The 15,438-nt window shown below is 43.2% G+C and overlaps 1 protein-coding gene across 1 annotated transcript in view; it reads left to right on the forward strand.

Moving 5' to 3' along the window:
- Positions 1 to 15,438, forward strand: part of LOC126260425 (transient receptor potential cation channel trpm) — a 198,932-nt gene that overhangs the window by 149,936 nt on the left and 33,558 nt on the right. The window lies entirely within an intron of this gene.

Below are 15,438 nucleotides of genomic sequence, written 5' to 3' on the forward strand. Positions count from 1 at the left end.
CATGTTCCATTGATCAATCGCATAGTACGGTAGCCATTATGATGTGGAACGTGTCAAGTGCACAAGAAATGCACATATAAAACAAAATTTTTTAAAATATATATATTTCAATACAGAGTTAAAGATTAATATTTCTATTATTTACCCCATTCCCTTAAATGGCGCAAAATGCATATACTATATTTATAGATTTATTTATTCCTATTCAAGAATTCATCTATGGTATAGAAGGAGTTGTCAAGGAGATATGATTTCAATTTATTTTTGAAGCTATTACTGCTGTCTGTCAGACACCTTATTTCACCAGGCAATTTGTCGAAAAATTTTATAGCAGCATATTTTACCCCTTTCTGTGCCGAAGATAGGTTGAGCAAAGGATAGTGTAAGTCTTTCTTTTTTCTGGTATTATAACCATGAATGTCACTGTTGTTTTTAAATTGGCCCATGTTTTTGAGAACAAATTTCATTAGTGAGTATATGTATTGTGAGGATGTTGTAAGAATTCCCAATCTCTTAAAAAGATGCCTACAAGATGTGCGACTATGAACCTCACACATTATTCTAACCACTTTCTTTTGAGCAGTGAATACTTTTTGTCTAAATGTTGAGTTACCCCAAAATATTATTCCGTATGACATCAGAGAGTGATAATATGTTAGCTTACTAATTTCTATAACCTTAAAATTTTCAATTATTCTGATCGCAAAAGTTGCAGAACCTAGTCGCTTTAGGAGATCCAAAATATGAATTTTCCAATTAAGATTCTCATCTATGTGCACACCCAAAATCTTAGTATGCTCTACCCTGTCTACTGACTTCTGTTGATGTGTTATATTTATTGAAGGAACTGTACTTTTTGCAGCAGAAAATTGGATGTACTGTGGTTTTTCAAAGTTTAGAGCAAGCCGTTTCATGCTTGACACTCTTTTCTCTATGACATTTGGTTACCAAGCTTTGCATATCACAAAAGAGAGCTGATATTAATAATAAGTATTTTCTACACTAGGTAACTCCATCCACAAGAATAAAGAATTTTGGCAATTAAACATAATGTTCATCTTCTGCATGAAAATACAAGGCTCCAAACTTGTGTGTTAACAAGAATTTACATAGAAATAATTCAATGTGATTTTCTTCTTACAGTCCATATTAATCAGTTTATAACTAGTATTTGTTATGGACAATTGAGTGTGGATTGAGAAACACGTTATTCAATGTAATAATCTTTAATTGACAGGATTTAAGTATCAAGGGCAGAAAAAAAACTTCTAATTTTATTTTTTAATGTGTTTTTTATGTGTGTTTGAAATTTAATTAATTCAAAATAAAAAGTAAGTTATGCATGTACATTAATCAGCAGTCGCCATGAACAATAACAGTGCTCTCAGTAACACCAAACTCTACAACTTTTAGACCAATCACATATTCTATATAGGATAGCGCATTTTAGATCAAAAGTGCAGAGGAAAAAGAGAACTGTTATTAGTACTGCAAACAGATCCGTTAACACTGTTTCTGATAACTCCAACATCACATATTTACTCTGAATCGACTGTCATTTGGCATGATTATGTTCCGATTTGTTTCACATTCTTTGGCTTTATTTGGCCAGTGATCAATTTATCATCCACAGTATCAGCAGTAAATTATGGTTTCAAATAATTCAGTGAGGAGTTGCTCATTCTAGTAGTTGTACATAGACATATGTGCTGCAATTCATTATAAAAAACAATAAAAGAAACTGTATACTTTCATTGCAATTCCATCAACTTGGGATGGTATTGGTATAGATCATTCAGTAACCAAATGAGCTGCATGAAGAAAATATGTACTGGGAACATTCTGTGTAGCAGGATATGAAGTTGGCACTTCTGTAAAATTTTAGATGGTATGGACTGTATTGCCTTTTTGTTTGTGAACTTAAAGATTAAAAATCAGTTCTTATGAGGTATGACCAAATACTATGTGGACTGGTTTGTTACTAAATTAAATTGAAAGTAACTGCATGCCTATATCCATGAGTCAGACGCCACCACTGTACATCACTACCTTCCTAATCTGATGAAATTGAGAAGCCATTTTTAGATGTGTCAGTGTGTCATATCTTCTCAACAGTCTAAAATCCTTCAAACCATTTCTGATTTAAATATGTAAATATAAAGTACAAACAGAAACTCATATAAAGTACAGACAGAAATTCATAAATAAGCACTGCAAGAAATGGATAAGAAAATATATTTATATGCATGCTAAAAGCCTTTTAATTTGCTTATAGATCTTGTGTTATGATTATTTACACATGAAATTCATAATTACACAGCACTTTGACAGGGCATCCCAGCACGCTGCTGAAAATCTGAGTGTATGGATTAGGTTCCCAGATATGTGAGTGGCTCGAAGACTTTTTAAGTAATAAAACCCAGTGTATTGTCCTTGACGGTAGATGTCCATCTGAGATGCGGTATTGTCAGGAGTGCCCCAAGGAAGTATGATAGGACTGGTCTGTTTCTCTATATACATAAATTATGTGACAGATAGAGTGAATAGCAATTTAAAGGTTTGTTGACGTTTGGTGTACAGGAAGTGAATGTAGGAAGATACAAGGTGACTTGAACAAAATTTATAGTTCATGTGTTGAATGGCAATTTGTTCCAAATGTATAAAAATGTAAGTTAATGCAGGTGAGTAGGAAAAACAATACTGTAATGTTTGAATACAGCATTAGTAATGTGCTGCTTGCCTCAGTCATAATGACTGAACATCTAGGCGTAATGTACCAAAGTGATATGAAATGGAATGAGCACATCAGGTTGGTACTAGGGAAGGAGGATGCTCGACTTTGTTTTATTGGAAGACTATTGAAAATGTGGAGCTCATCTATAAAGGAGACAGCATCTAGAATGCTATGGTGACCCAACCTTGAGCACTGTTTGAGTGTTTGAGATTCCCACCTGGTCAGATTAAAGAAAGACATTGAAGCAATTCAGAGGCATGCTGCTAGATTTGTTGCCAATCGGTTCTATCAGCATGCAATTATTACAGAGATGCTTCATGAAGTCAAATTGGAATCCCTGGAGGACACACAATACTCTTTTCACAAGGCACTGTTGTGGGAGTTTAGAGAACCACCATTTGAGGTTGAACGCAGATTGATTCTACAGCTGGCAACATAATTACATAAGGACCATGAAGATAAGATGAGAAAAATGAGGGCTCATATGGAGATTTATAGACATTTGTTTTTCCCTCACTCTGAAATGGTACCCTCCACCATGGCATATAGATGTAGATGAAATATGTAATAAAATGAAAATTGGAAAATAATAACAGGACAAATATGTACTTCAGGAGATGTAATTACAAGTGATGCCAACAGACGCAAGTAAAAAAATCTATACCTAACTTGCAAAACTATTAGTTCCTTCCTGAAGGAGGAAAAAGTAGGTTTGGGGAACATTACAAGGAGGGAGAGGTCGCTCAGATCCTGGACTGTGCACTCAAAGACATGAGCAAAAGAAAAAAGAAGACTTCAGGCAGCAGAACTCAGGTTTTTCAGAAGAGCAGCAATATATTACTAAATAGCTAAAATGGTCATTTGATCACAGTTGCTGGTTGCCTGTCTAATGGCTTTCAGGGGCAAAACATTTCTTCTTTTTTTTCCTTGTGCCTTTGTCCCACATCAGTGCAAGGTCAGCATGGTTAGTAACAGATGTGGCATGTTTAATTTAAGGGATGGCTAGATGCCCTTCCTGTTACTGTCCCATACCTCCCAGATTTGAATATGTGTACACTAACTGTCTGCATGTATTGTTATTCATGTGGAAGTGAGCAAAAGTTGTTGTTAATCTCTCAGGCGATTCAGTCTGAGGCCAATGCACCTCTCCATCCCAGAAGTAGTGCTTTAACATGCACAGCTATCTGGGCAGGTAGGGGCAACAAAAACTGTATTTTCATTATTACATATAATTACTGATCAAATTTAAAATGCTGTCATAATCTACTCATTAAGAGGTATAATCTCACAGTGAATGTTTAACACAATAAGTATTGAAGCCAGAAACTGTCTTGCCTTGAAGTAGCATAACTCACAGTGCGCAAATTCCTCAGTATATGTTCATCCAATACTGGAGAATGAGACCACTTAATGACTTCCAACAAACTATACACATAATTTCAAATACTTTTGAAGCTTTCTCTCATTGACAACCTCACAAAATAATGAATGAAGAGAAAATAGCTTATCATGTAATACATTTTCACTAGTCATGCAGTAAAACTATAGAATCAGACATGACATTTTAACTTATTACTTCTTTACTACCAATTAACTCTACTCGCAACACATTCACAACAATATGCACATGTACCACTGAATAGAAAAATGTAAATAGTTCTCAATAGCTGTCCAGACAGGAGCAGAATTCTTTCATGGGCCAGAACTGGGGGCCAGTTCCACAAATATTTATGATGGACCATGCCATGCCTGACAGATCTAGTGCCTCAGATTTGAATAGAGGCTGGCTTCCTCCTTGTGTGGTGTAAATTGGTGTTTTTTTGTGACTTCTCCACAGTCCCACAGCTGCAGTACATGCTTGGCACGCCAAAGACAATGCATTTTATGAGTCCCTACTATGTCTTGCTGAAAGTATATTGTACAATACAGCATTTGTAAGATGTTATTTGATTGTACTACATTTTTAGGTTTTGAAACTCATTAATATTGTCAAGAAGAATTATGTGTGAAAGCACGAAGAAAACTGGTTGTTGTTGGATATGTACAGTATGTACTCATACATTTCTCAAAAGAAAAACCACACAAAATGAGTCAAAATATGGCTTGCCACAAGGCAACATTCCATCTCATTCATGAGAATTCCTATGAGAAATGTGAAGGTTTAATATGCTAGGAAGAGTAAAATAATTTGTAATAGCGTTATCTGTAAAATGACAGACATAACACAGTTACAAGTCATACAAGTGTGAACATAGTACAAGCGTCATTTTATGGGCACTCACCATAAAGTTAGTTTATACAATTCATCCCTCTCCCAAGCTTCATGCTTCTTTCAAGAGTCCTACACTTCTCTGAGCTCTTTGTTCAAATTATTTAAGGTATTTTAAATGTAAGGAAGAGGATGTAGATGGAGATGAAATGGGAGATAAGATACTGCGTGAAGAGTTTGACAGAGCACTGAAAGACCTGAGTTGAAACAAGGCCCCGGGAGTAGACAACATTCCATTAGAACTACTGATAGCCTTGGGAGAGCCAGTCATGACAAAACAATCTACCATCTGGTGAGCAAGATGTATGAGACAGGCAAAATACCCACAGACTTCAAGAAGAATATAATAATTCCAATCCCAAAGAAAGCAGGTGTTGACAGATGTGAAAATTACTGAACTATCAGTTTAATAAGTCACAGCTGCAAAATACTAACGCGAATTCTTTACAGACGAATGGAAAAACTAGTAGAAGCGGACCTCGGGGAAGATCAGTTTGGATTCCGTAGAAATGTTGGAACACGTGAGGCAATACTAACCTTACGACTTATCTTAGAAGAAAGATTAAGAAAAGGCAAACCTACGTTTCTAGCTTTTGTAGACTTAGAGAAAGCTTTTGACAACGTTAACTGGAATACTCTCTTTCAAATTCTGAAGGTGGCAGGGGTAAGATACAGAGAGCAAAAGGCTATTTACAATTTGTAGAGAAACCAGATGGCAGTTATAAGAGTCGAGGGGCATGAAAGGGAAGCAGTGGTTGGGAAAGGAGTGAGACAGGGTTGTAGCCTATCCCCGATGTTATTCAATCTGTATATTGAGCAAGCAGTAAAGGAAACAAAAGAGAAATTCGGAGTAGGTATTAAAATTCATGGAGAAGAAGTAAAAACTTTGAGGTTCGCCGATGACATTGTAATTCTGTCAGAGACAGCAAAGGACTTGGAAGAGCAGTTGAATGGAATGGGCAGTGTCTTGAAAGGAGGATAGAAGATGAACATCAACAAAAGCAAAACAAGGATAATGGAATGTAGTCGAATTAAGTTGGGTGATGCTGAGGGAATTCGGTTAGGAAATGAGACACTTAAAGTAGTAAAGGAGTTTTGCTATTTGGGGAGCAAAATAACTGATGATGGTCGAAGTAGAGAGGATATAAAATGTAGACTGGCAATGGCAAGGAAAGCGTTTCTGAAGAAGAGAAATTTGTTAACATCGAGTATAGATTTGAGTGTCAGGAATTCGTTTCTGAAAGTATTTGTGTGGAGTGTAGCCATGTATGGAAGTGAAACATGGGTAATAAATAGTTTGGACAAGAAGAGAATAGAAGCTTTCGAAATGTGGTGCTACAGAAGAATGTTGAAGATTAGGTGGGTAGATCACGTAACTAATGAGGAGGTACAAAATTATTGAGGCTTTCGTGGCCACTTGTTGACAAACTGCCTATTGGCTTCTGTCTCGGGTTCTTCGGCCGACGTTCATCTAATGATTTTTCTGACGTTTCGCCAGCATGAGTGGCTGGCATTGTCAAAGCTTCACCCTCCATTGCCGGTGGTGAACTGGAGCCAAGCTCGCGGGCGTAGACTATATGTACCTGGCGCGCCAACGTCCGAGGGCTTCTCCGCGGTCATTTCCGGTGCGGTTCTCCTCTTGCTACCTGCGACGGTCGTTCGCTGCAGTACGGGAAGCCAGGATCCGTTGACCTTAAGGCTTTCCTCTTTCTTGTTCAAACTGTTCGCGTGTTTTTGTATTTCTACAGCTTCTCTGAACAAGCGCGTGTGATAGTGGTTCTCTACAGCCAGAACTTCCGTGTCGGCGAATTTTATTACGTGGTCGGTCTCATTCAGTGCGTGTTCTGCCACGGCCGATTCCTCCACCTGCCCCAACCTGCAATGTCGCTTATGCTCCTTGATCCTGGTGTTAATGGATCATCCAGTCATCCCGACATAAACTTTTCCGCATGTGCATGGTATGCGGTATATTCCCGACATTGAAAGTGGGTCTCTTTTCTCCTTCGCCGATCTAAGACACTCTTTGATCTTCCTTGTCGGTTTGAAGATCGTCTTTACGCCATGTTTGCGCAATATACGGCCGATTCTGTCCGTCACTCTGGGAATGTATGGCAGAAAGGCCGTACCCGACATTTCTTTTTCCGGTTCCTTACTTCGCCGAGTGTTTGGCTCAGTTACACTTCTAATATAATTTGTGGAGTACCCATTGCTCCTCAGGACTGTTTCCAGGTGTTGCATTTCTCGTTTGAGGTGTTGCAGCTCACATATTCGTCCTGCTCTCGTTACGAGCGTACTAATCATGCCCCTTTTCTGGCTCGGGTGGTGGTTTGACAGTTTGTGCAGGTATCGGTCCGTGTGAGTCGGTTTTCGATACATGCTGTGTCCCAGGTTTTCGCCGTCCCTTGTGACCAGCACATCTAGAAATGGCAGTTTCTTGTCCTTTTCTACTTCCATGGTAAATGTTATGTTGGCATGGAGGCTGTTCAAGTGTCTTAGGAAGTCACCGAGCTGTTCTTCACCATGGCTCCACACCACGAAAGTATCATCGACGTACGTGTACCACACCTTAGGTTTGCAAGTGGCCGAGTCCAGTGCCTGTGCTTTGAATTGTTCCATGAAGAAGTTGGCCACCACTGGACTGAGAGGACTACCCATGGCGACGCCATCCAGCTGTTCGTAGAAGTCGCCATTCCACGTGAAATAGCTCGTGGTGAGACATGCATGGAAGAGCTTTCTGATGTCTAGCGGGAAAATGGAACCGATGTGCTCCAGAGCGTCACTGAGTGGCACTTTCGCAAATAACGAAACAACATCAAAGCTGACCAGGATGTCGTTTGGTGCAAGTTTCAGTTTCTTCAGCTTCTCAATGAAATGTCCTGAGTCCTTAATGTATGTGTCGGTCTTCCCCACGTGTGGTTGGAGCAGAGAGGCCAAGTGTTTTGCCAGCTTATATGTTGGTGATCCAGGAGCGCTAACGATCGGTCTCAGTGGAACGTTGTTCTTATGGATCTTGGGTAATCCATACAGCCGAGGTGGTAGGGCTTCTGTGTTGCGCAGGTTTCTCTGTATGTCCGCCGGCAGAGAAGACGCCTTGATCAATCGATTCGTATTCCGTGTGATACGTTGCGTCGGATCTGCGCTTAGTTTTCGGTACGTCGTCGGATCTAATAGGTCTCGGATCTTTTGCTCATAATCTTCGGTCTTCATTACGACGGTCGCATTCCCCTTATCGCCAGGCAGTACCAATATACTCTTGTCGGCGTTGAGATTCTTAATGGCTTGTACCTCTTCTTTCTTCAGGTTGCAAGCTGGCGGTTTTGCTCGGCACAGTATCCTGGCTGTTTCCGTGCGTATTTCCTCTGCCCTTTCACAAGGAAGGGCACGAATGGCTGCTTCGGTGTTGGCAATGATGTCCTCCATAGGTATGGTTCTCAGGATGATAGCGAAATTCCCTCCTTTTTGAAGAACAGACACTTCCGCTTCGGTCAATTGTCGTTCAGTGAGGTTGACCACTGTGTGTGACATGTCGGGAGTCGCCTTGTCGGTCTGCTTCCGGCATCTTTCAAACTTTTTCTTCTGTCGCTCGGTGCAGCGCTCGAGTTCGTTCTGCATGCTCCTGTGAGTGATGCTGTCGATCTTGTCTCGATGCATTCTGCTACTTAGTTGATAGAAAATGTCCAGAAGTTCCTGATCCGTTCTTGCCAAGTCTCTCCGTGTTGTATGTATTCGCTCACGAAGAAAAGCTCGTTCCATTCTGTCGTAGATACGATGTGCTTGGGCGGTGGTGAATAGGCGCTTGCATCTCAAGAACTTCGGTGTAGCACATTCATCTCGGCACCGTGACAGAAAGGCGAGAGAGGACATCAGTCGCGCTTTCTTCTTCCGTCGTTGGTCAAGGCGTCGGTACAATCTGCAAATCTCCTCCCCGTAGAGGCGTAATACAAAATTGTTGAGGCTTTCGTGGCCACTTGTTGATAAACTGCCTATTGGCTTCTGTCTCGGGTTCTTCGGCCGACGTTCATCTAATGATTTTTCTGACGTTTCGCCAGCACGAGTGGCTGGCATTGTCAAAGCTTCACCCTCCATTGCCGGTGGTGAACTGGAGCCGAGCTCGCGGGCGCAGACTATATGTACCTGGCGCGCCAACGTCCGAGGGCTTCTCCGCGGTCATTTCCGGTGCGGTTCTCCTCTTGCTACCTGCGATGGTCGTTCGCTGCAGTACGGGAAGCCAGGATCCGTTGACCTTAAGGCTTTCCTCTTTCTTGTTCAAACTGTTCGCGTGTTTTTGTATTTCTACAGCTTCTCTGAACAAGCGCGTGTGATAGTGGTTCTCTACAGCCAGAACTTCCGTGTCGGCGACACATACATTAAGGACTCAGGACATTTCATTGAGAAGCTGAAGAAACTGAAACTTGCACCAAACGACATCCTGGTCAGCTTTGATGTTGTTTCGTTATTTACGAAAGTGCCACTCAGTGACGCTCTGGAGCACATCGGTTCCATTTTCCCGCTAGACATCAGAAAGCTCTTCCATGCATGTCTCACCACGAGCTATTTCACGTGGAATGGCGACTTCTACGAACAGCTGGATGGTGTCGCCATGGGTAGTCCTCTCAGCCCAGTGGTGGCCAACTTCTTCATGGAACAATTCAAAGCACAGGCACTGGACTCGGCCACTTGCAAACCTAAGGTGTGGTACAGGTACGTCGATGATACTTTCGTGGTGTGGAGCCATGGTGAAGAACAGCTCGGTGACTTCCTAAGACACTTGAACAGCCTCCATGCCAACATAACATTTACCATGGAAGTAGAAAAGGACAAGAAACTGCCATTTCTAGATGTGCTGGTCACAAGGGACGGCGAAAACCTGGGACACAGCGTGTATCGAAAACCGACTCACACGGACCGATACCTGCACAAACTGTCAAACCACCACCCGAGCCAGAAAAGGGGCATGATTAGTACGCTCGTAACGAGAGCAGGACGAATATGTGAGCCGCAACACCTCAAACGAGAAATGCAACACCTGGAAACAGTCCTGAGGAGCAATGGGTACTCCACAAATTATATTAGAAGTGTAACTGAGCCAAACACTCGGCGAAGTAAGGAACCAGAAAAAGAAATGTCGGGTACGGCCTTTCTGCCATACATTTCCAGAGTGACGGACAGAATCGGCCGTATATCGCGCAAAAATGGCGTAAAGACGATCTTCAAACCGACAAGGAAGATCAAAGAGTGTCTTAGATCGGCGAAGGAGAAAAGAGACCCACTTTCAATGTCGGGAATATACCGCATACCATGCACATGCGGAAAAGTTTATGTCGGGATGACTGGATGATCCATTAACACCAGGATCAAGGAGCATAAGCGACATTGCAGGTTGGGGCAGGTGGAGAAATCGGCCGTGGCAGAACACGCACTGAATGAGACCGACCACGTAATAAAATTCGCCGACACGGAAGTTCTGGCTGTAGAGAACCACTATCACACGCGCTTGTTCAGAGAAGCTGTAGAAATACAAAAACACGCGAACAGTTTGAACAAGAAAGAGGAAAGCCTTAAGGTCAACGGATCCTGGCTTCCCGTACTGCAGCGAACGACCGTCGCAGGTAGCAAGAGGAGAACCGCACCGGAAATGACCGCGGAGAAGCCCTCGGACGTTGGCGCGCCAGGTACATATAGTCTGCGCCCGCGAGCTTGGCTCCAGTTCACCACCGGCAATGGAGGGTGAAGCTTTGACAATGCCAGCCACTCGTGCTGGCGAAACATCAGAAAAATCATTAGATGAACGTCGGCCGAAGAACCCGAGACAGAAGCCAATAGGCAGTTTATCAACAAGTGGCCACGAAAGCCTCAACAATTTTGTATTACGCCTCTACGGGGAGGAGATTTGCAGATTGTACCGACGCCTTGACCAACGACGGAAGACCGAGCGAGGTGGCGCAGTGGTTAGACACTGGACTCGCATTCGGGAGGACGACGGTTCAATCCCGCGTCCGGCCATCCTGATTTAGGTTTTCCGTGATTTCCCTAAATCACTCCAGGCAAATTCCGGGACGGTTCCTCTGAAAGGGCACGGCCGACTTCCTTCCCCATCCTTCCCTAATCCGATGAGACCGATGACCACGCTGTCTGGTCTCCTTCCCCAAACCAACCAACCAACCAACCAACCAACGACGGAAGAAGAAAGCGCGACTGATGTCCTCTCTCGCCTTTCTGTCACAGTGCCGAGATGAATGTGCTACACCGAAGTTCTTGAGATGCAAGCGCCTATTCACCACCGTCCAAGCACATCGTATATACGACAGAATGGAACGAGCTTTTCTTTGTGAGCGAATACATACAACACGGAGAGACTTGGCAAGAACGGATCAGGAACTTCTGGACATTTTCTATCAACTAAGTAGCAGAATGCATCGAGACGACTGGGACAAGATCGACAGCATCACTCACAGGAGCATGCAGAACGAACTCGAGCGCTGCACCGAGCGACAGAAGAAAAAGTTTGAAAGATGCCGGAAGCAGACCGACAAGGCGACTCCCGACATGTCACACACAGTGGTCAACCTCACTGAATGACAATTGACCGAAGCGGAAGTGTCTGTTCTTCAAAAAGGAGGGAATTTCGCTATCATCCCGAGAACCATACCTATGGAGGACATCATTGCCAACACCGAAGCAGCCGTTCGTGCCCTTCCTTGTGAAAGGGCAGAGGAAATACGCACGGAAACAGCCAGGATACTGCGCCGAGCAAAACCGCCAGCTTGCAACCTGAAGAAAGAAGAGGTACAAGCCATTAAGAATCTCAACGCCGACAAGAGTATATTGGTACTGCCTGCCGATAAGGGGAATGCGACCGTCGTAATGAAGACCGAAGATTATGAGCAAAAGATCCGAGACCTATTAGATCCGACGACATACCGAAAACTAAGCACAGATCCGACGCAACGTATCACACGGAATACGAATCGATTGATCAAGGCGTCTTCTCTGCCGGCGGACATACAGAGAAACCTGCGCAACACAGAAGCCCTACCACCTCGGCTGTATGGATTACCCAAGATCCATAAGAACAACGTTCCACTGAGACCGATCGTTAGCGCTCCTGGATCACCGACATATAAGCTGGCAAAACACTTGGCTTCTCTGCTCCAACCACACGTGGGGAAGACCGACACATACATTAAGGACTCAGGACATTTCATTGAGAAGCTGAAGAAACTGAAACTTGCACCAAACGACATCCTGGTCAGCTTTGATGTTGTTTCGTTATTTACGAAAGTGCCACTCAGTGACACTCTGGAGCACATCTGTTCCATTTTCCCGCTAGACATCAGAAAGCTCTTCCATGCATGTCTCACCACGAGCTATTTCACGTGGAATGGCGACTTCTACGAACAGCTGGATGGCGTCGCCATGGGTAGTCCTCTCAGTCCAGTGGTGGCCAACTTCTTCATGGAACAATTCAAAGCACAGGCACTGGACTCGGCCACTTGCAAACCTAAGGTGTGGTACACGTACATCGATGATACTTTCATGGTGTGGAGCCAAGGTGAAGAACAGCTCGGTGACTTCCTAAGACACTTGAACAGCCTCCATGCCAACATAACATTTACCATGGAAGTAGAAAAGGACAAGAAACTGCCATTTCTAGATGTGCTGGTCACAAGGGACGGCGAAAACCTGGGACACAGCGTGTATCGAAAACCGACTCACACGGACCGATACCTGCACAAACTGTCAAACCACCACCCGAGCCAGAAAAGGGGCATGATTAGTACGCTCGTAACGAGAGCAGGACGAATATGTGAGCTGCAACACCTCAAACGAGAAATGCAACACCTGGAAACAGTCCTGAGGAGCAATGGGTACTCCACAAATTATATCAGAAGTGTAACTGAGCCAAACACTCGGCGAAGTAAGGAACCGGAAAAAGAAATGTCGGGTACGGCCTTTCTGCCATACATTTCCAGAGTGACGGACAGAATCGGCCGTATATTGCGCAAAAATGGCGTAAAGACGATCTTCAAACCGACAAGGAAGATCAAAGAGTGTCTTAGATCGGCGAAGGAGAAAAGAGACCCACTTTCAATGTCGGGAATATACCGCATACCATGCACATGCGGAAAAGTTTATGTCGGGATGACTGGATGATCCATTAACACCAGGATCAAGGAGCATAAGCGACATTGCAGGTTGGGGCAGGTGGAGAAATCGGCCGTGGCAGAACACGCACTGAATGAGACTGACCACGTAATAAAATTCGCCGACACGGAAGTTCTGGCTGTAGAGAACCACTATCACACGCGCTTGTTCAGAGAAGCTGTAGAAATACAAAAACACGCGAACAGTTTGAACAAGAAAGAGGAAAGCCTTAAGGTCAACGGATCCTGGCTTACCGTACTGCAGCGAACGACCATCGCAGGTAGCAAGAGGAGAACCGCACCGGAAATGACCGTGGAGAAGCCCTCGGACGTTGGCGCGCCAGGTACATATAGTCTGCGCCCGCGAGCTCGGCTCCAGTTCACCACCGGCAGTGGAGGGTGAAGCTTTGACAATGCCAGCCACTCGTGCTGGCGAAATGTCAGAAAAATCCTTAGATGAACGTCGGCTGAAGAACCCGAGACCGAAGCCAATAGGTAGTTTGTTAATGAGGAGGTATTGAATAGAATTGGGGAGAAGAGAAGTTTTTGGCACAACTTGACTAGAAGAAGGGATCGGTTGGTAGGACATGTCCTGAGGCATCAAGGGATCACAAATTTAGCATTGGAGGGCAGTGTGGAGGGTAAAAATCGTAGAGGGAGACCAAGAGATGAATACACTAAGCAGATTCAGAAGGATGTAGGTTGCAGTAGGTACTGGGAGAAGAAGGAGCTTGCACAGGATAGATTAGCATGGAGAGCTGCATCAAACCAGTCTCAAGACTGAAGACCACAACAACAACAACATATACATATACATATGCAGATGATTACCATTTCTACAAACCTGCATAAAGCAGGTATGAGGAATATCATCTACATTCTGTATACAAGGAAAGTATATGCAGTGGACTTCTCATTCAGAAATTGCATTTGACTGCTGTTCTTTCATGAGTTTTATGTAATAATGAGAAATATCTATCTGTATGTGTCAGAATCTGAAGGTGACAGGATCATGGACTATCGATAGTGTGATTTATAGTTCTATGATATTGCTGCTCACACTGTTTGGGATCCTACAACATCATGTGGCTGTGGAATTGATTCAAGAGAGCCATACTCAATGCTGTGCAGTGTCACAACTGCACCAGGTGACTAGCACCCAAGAAGACAGACATATTTTTCATTTGGCTGTGTAGGATCATGCAGCTCATCGTGTCCCTTGAGTCATGAAATGGATTTGTTCACAGCAAAACAAGTATCCTCACAGGAAGTATGATGATGATTGGAGCACTATGGGCTGTCAGTATGGCGATCATTGCTGTAGTCTCCCTTGATATGGCATCAGAGAGACTGCGTTGCTTCCAATGACAGTACTAGATAGAGGAATGGCACCATGCTGTCATTTCAGATGAGTCTCAGTTCCACGTACAGCCTCACTATAGTTGTATCCCTGTATGGAGGCTCTGAGGAGAATGAACACCATTCTAAATTCCCATAGCCAGTAATTTGGACTGCAGCCATTACATTTCTGAAGTGTTGAGGCCAGTGGCTATGCCATTTCTCCAAGGCATCTGTGATATTATATTTCAACAAGATAATGTAAGACAGCTTGTTAATGTGTTATCCTGGCCTCTCCTGATACAGAGCTTGGTCAACTGCTGCCCTGTCCAGTACATTTCCTCCTAATCTCTTACCCACCGAAAACACCTGATCATGGGTTATCAAAAGACGGGCACAATGCCAGTCATCAGCCACTACAAATGATGAACTCTGTGCCAGAGTTCAAGCAGCTTGCAATGACGTACCTGAAGCTGTCATACAAGCTCAGTTCAACGCAGTGCCCAGTTGCATAAGTGCCATTGTTGATGCCAGAGGCGGCAGCTCCATGTACTAAATTTCACATGTTATATACCTCCAAATCATCAATAAATTGAATAATGATAGTATTATGAAAAGGACAGATTGTGAAAAGGACAGATTGCTAGCTAATCATATAGTGGAGATGTTGAGTCACAAATAAGCATGACAAAAAGACTGTCAAACAAGTAGGCTTTTGGCCAAAAAGGCCTTTTTCTCAATAGACAACTTAAACACCACACACACACACACACACACACACACACACACACACACACACACACACACACACACACACAGACATGAAAATGTGATTCACAAACATTATGACCACTGTCTGTGGCTTTGTAGTTGAATAATGGATTAGAATTGTATGTAACAAATATTAGTGAGGTTTTTGTAAGTAAATAAGAATATATAAATTATAGTACATG

Source organism: Schistocerca nitens, chromosome 5 (genome assembly GCF_023898315.1).
Source record: "Schistocerca nitens isolate TAMUIC-IGC-003100 chromosome 5, iqSchNite1.1, whole genome shotgun sequence".
In the NCBI taxonomy this organism is placed as follows: Eukaryota; Metazoa; Arthropoda; class Insecta; order Orthoptera; family Acrididae; genus Schistocerca; species Schistocerca nitens.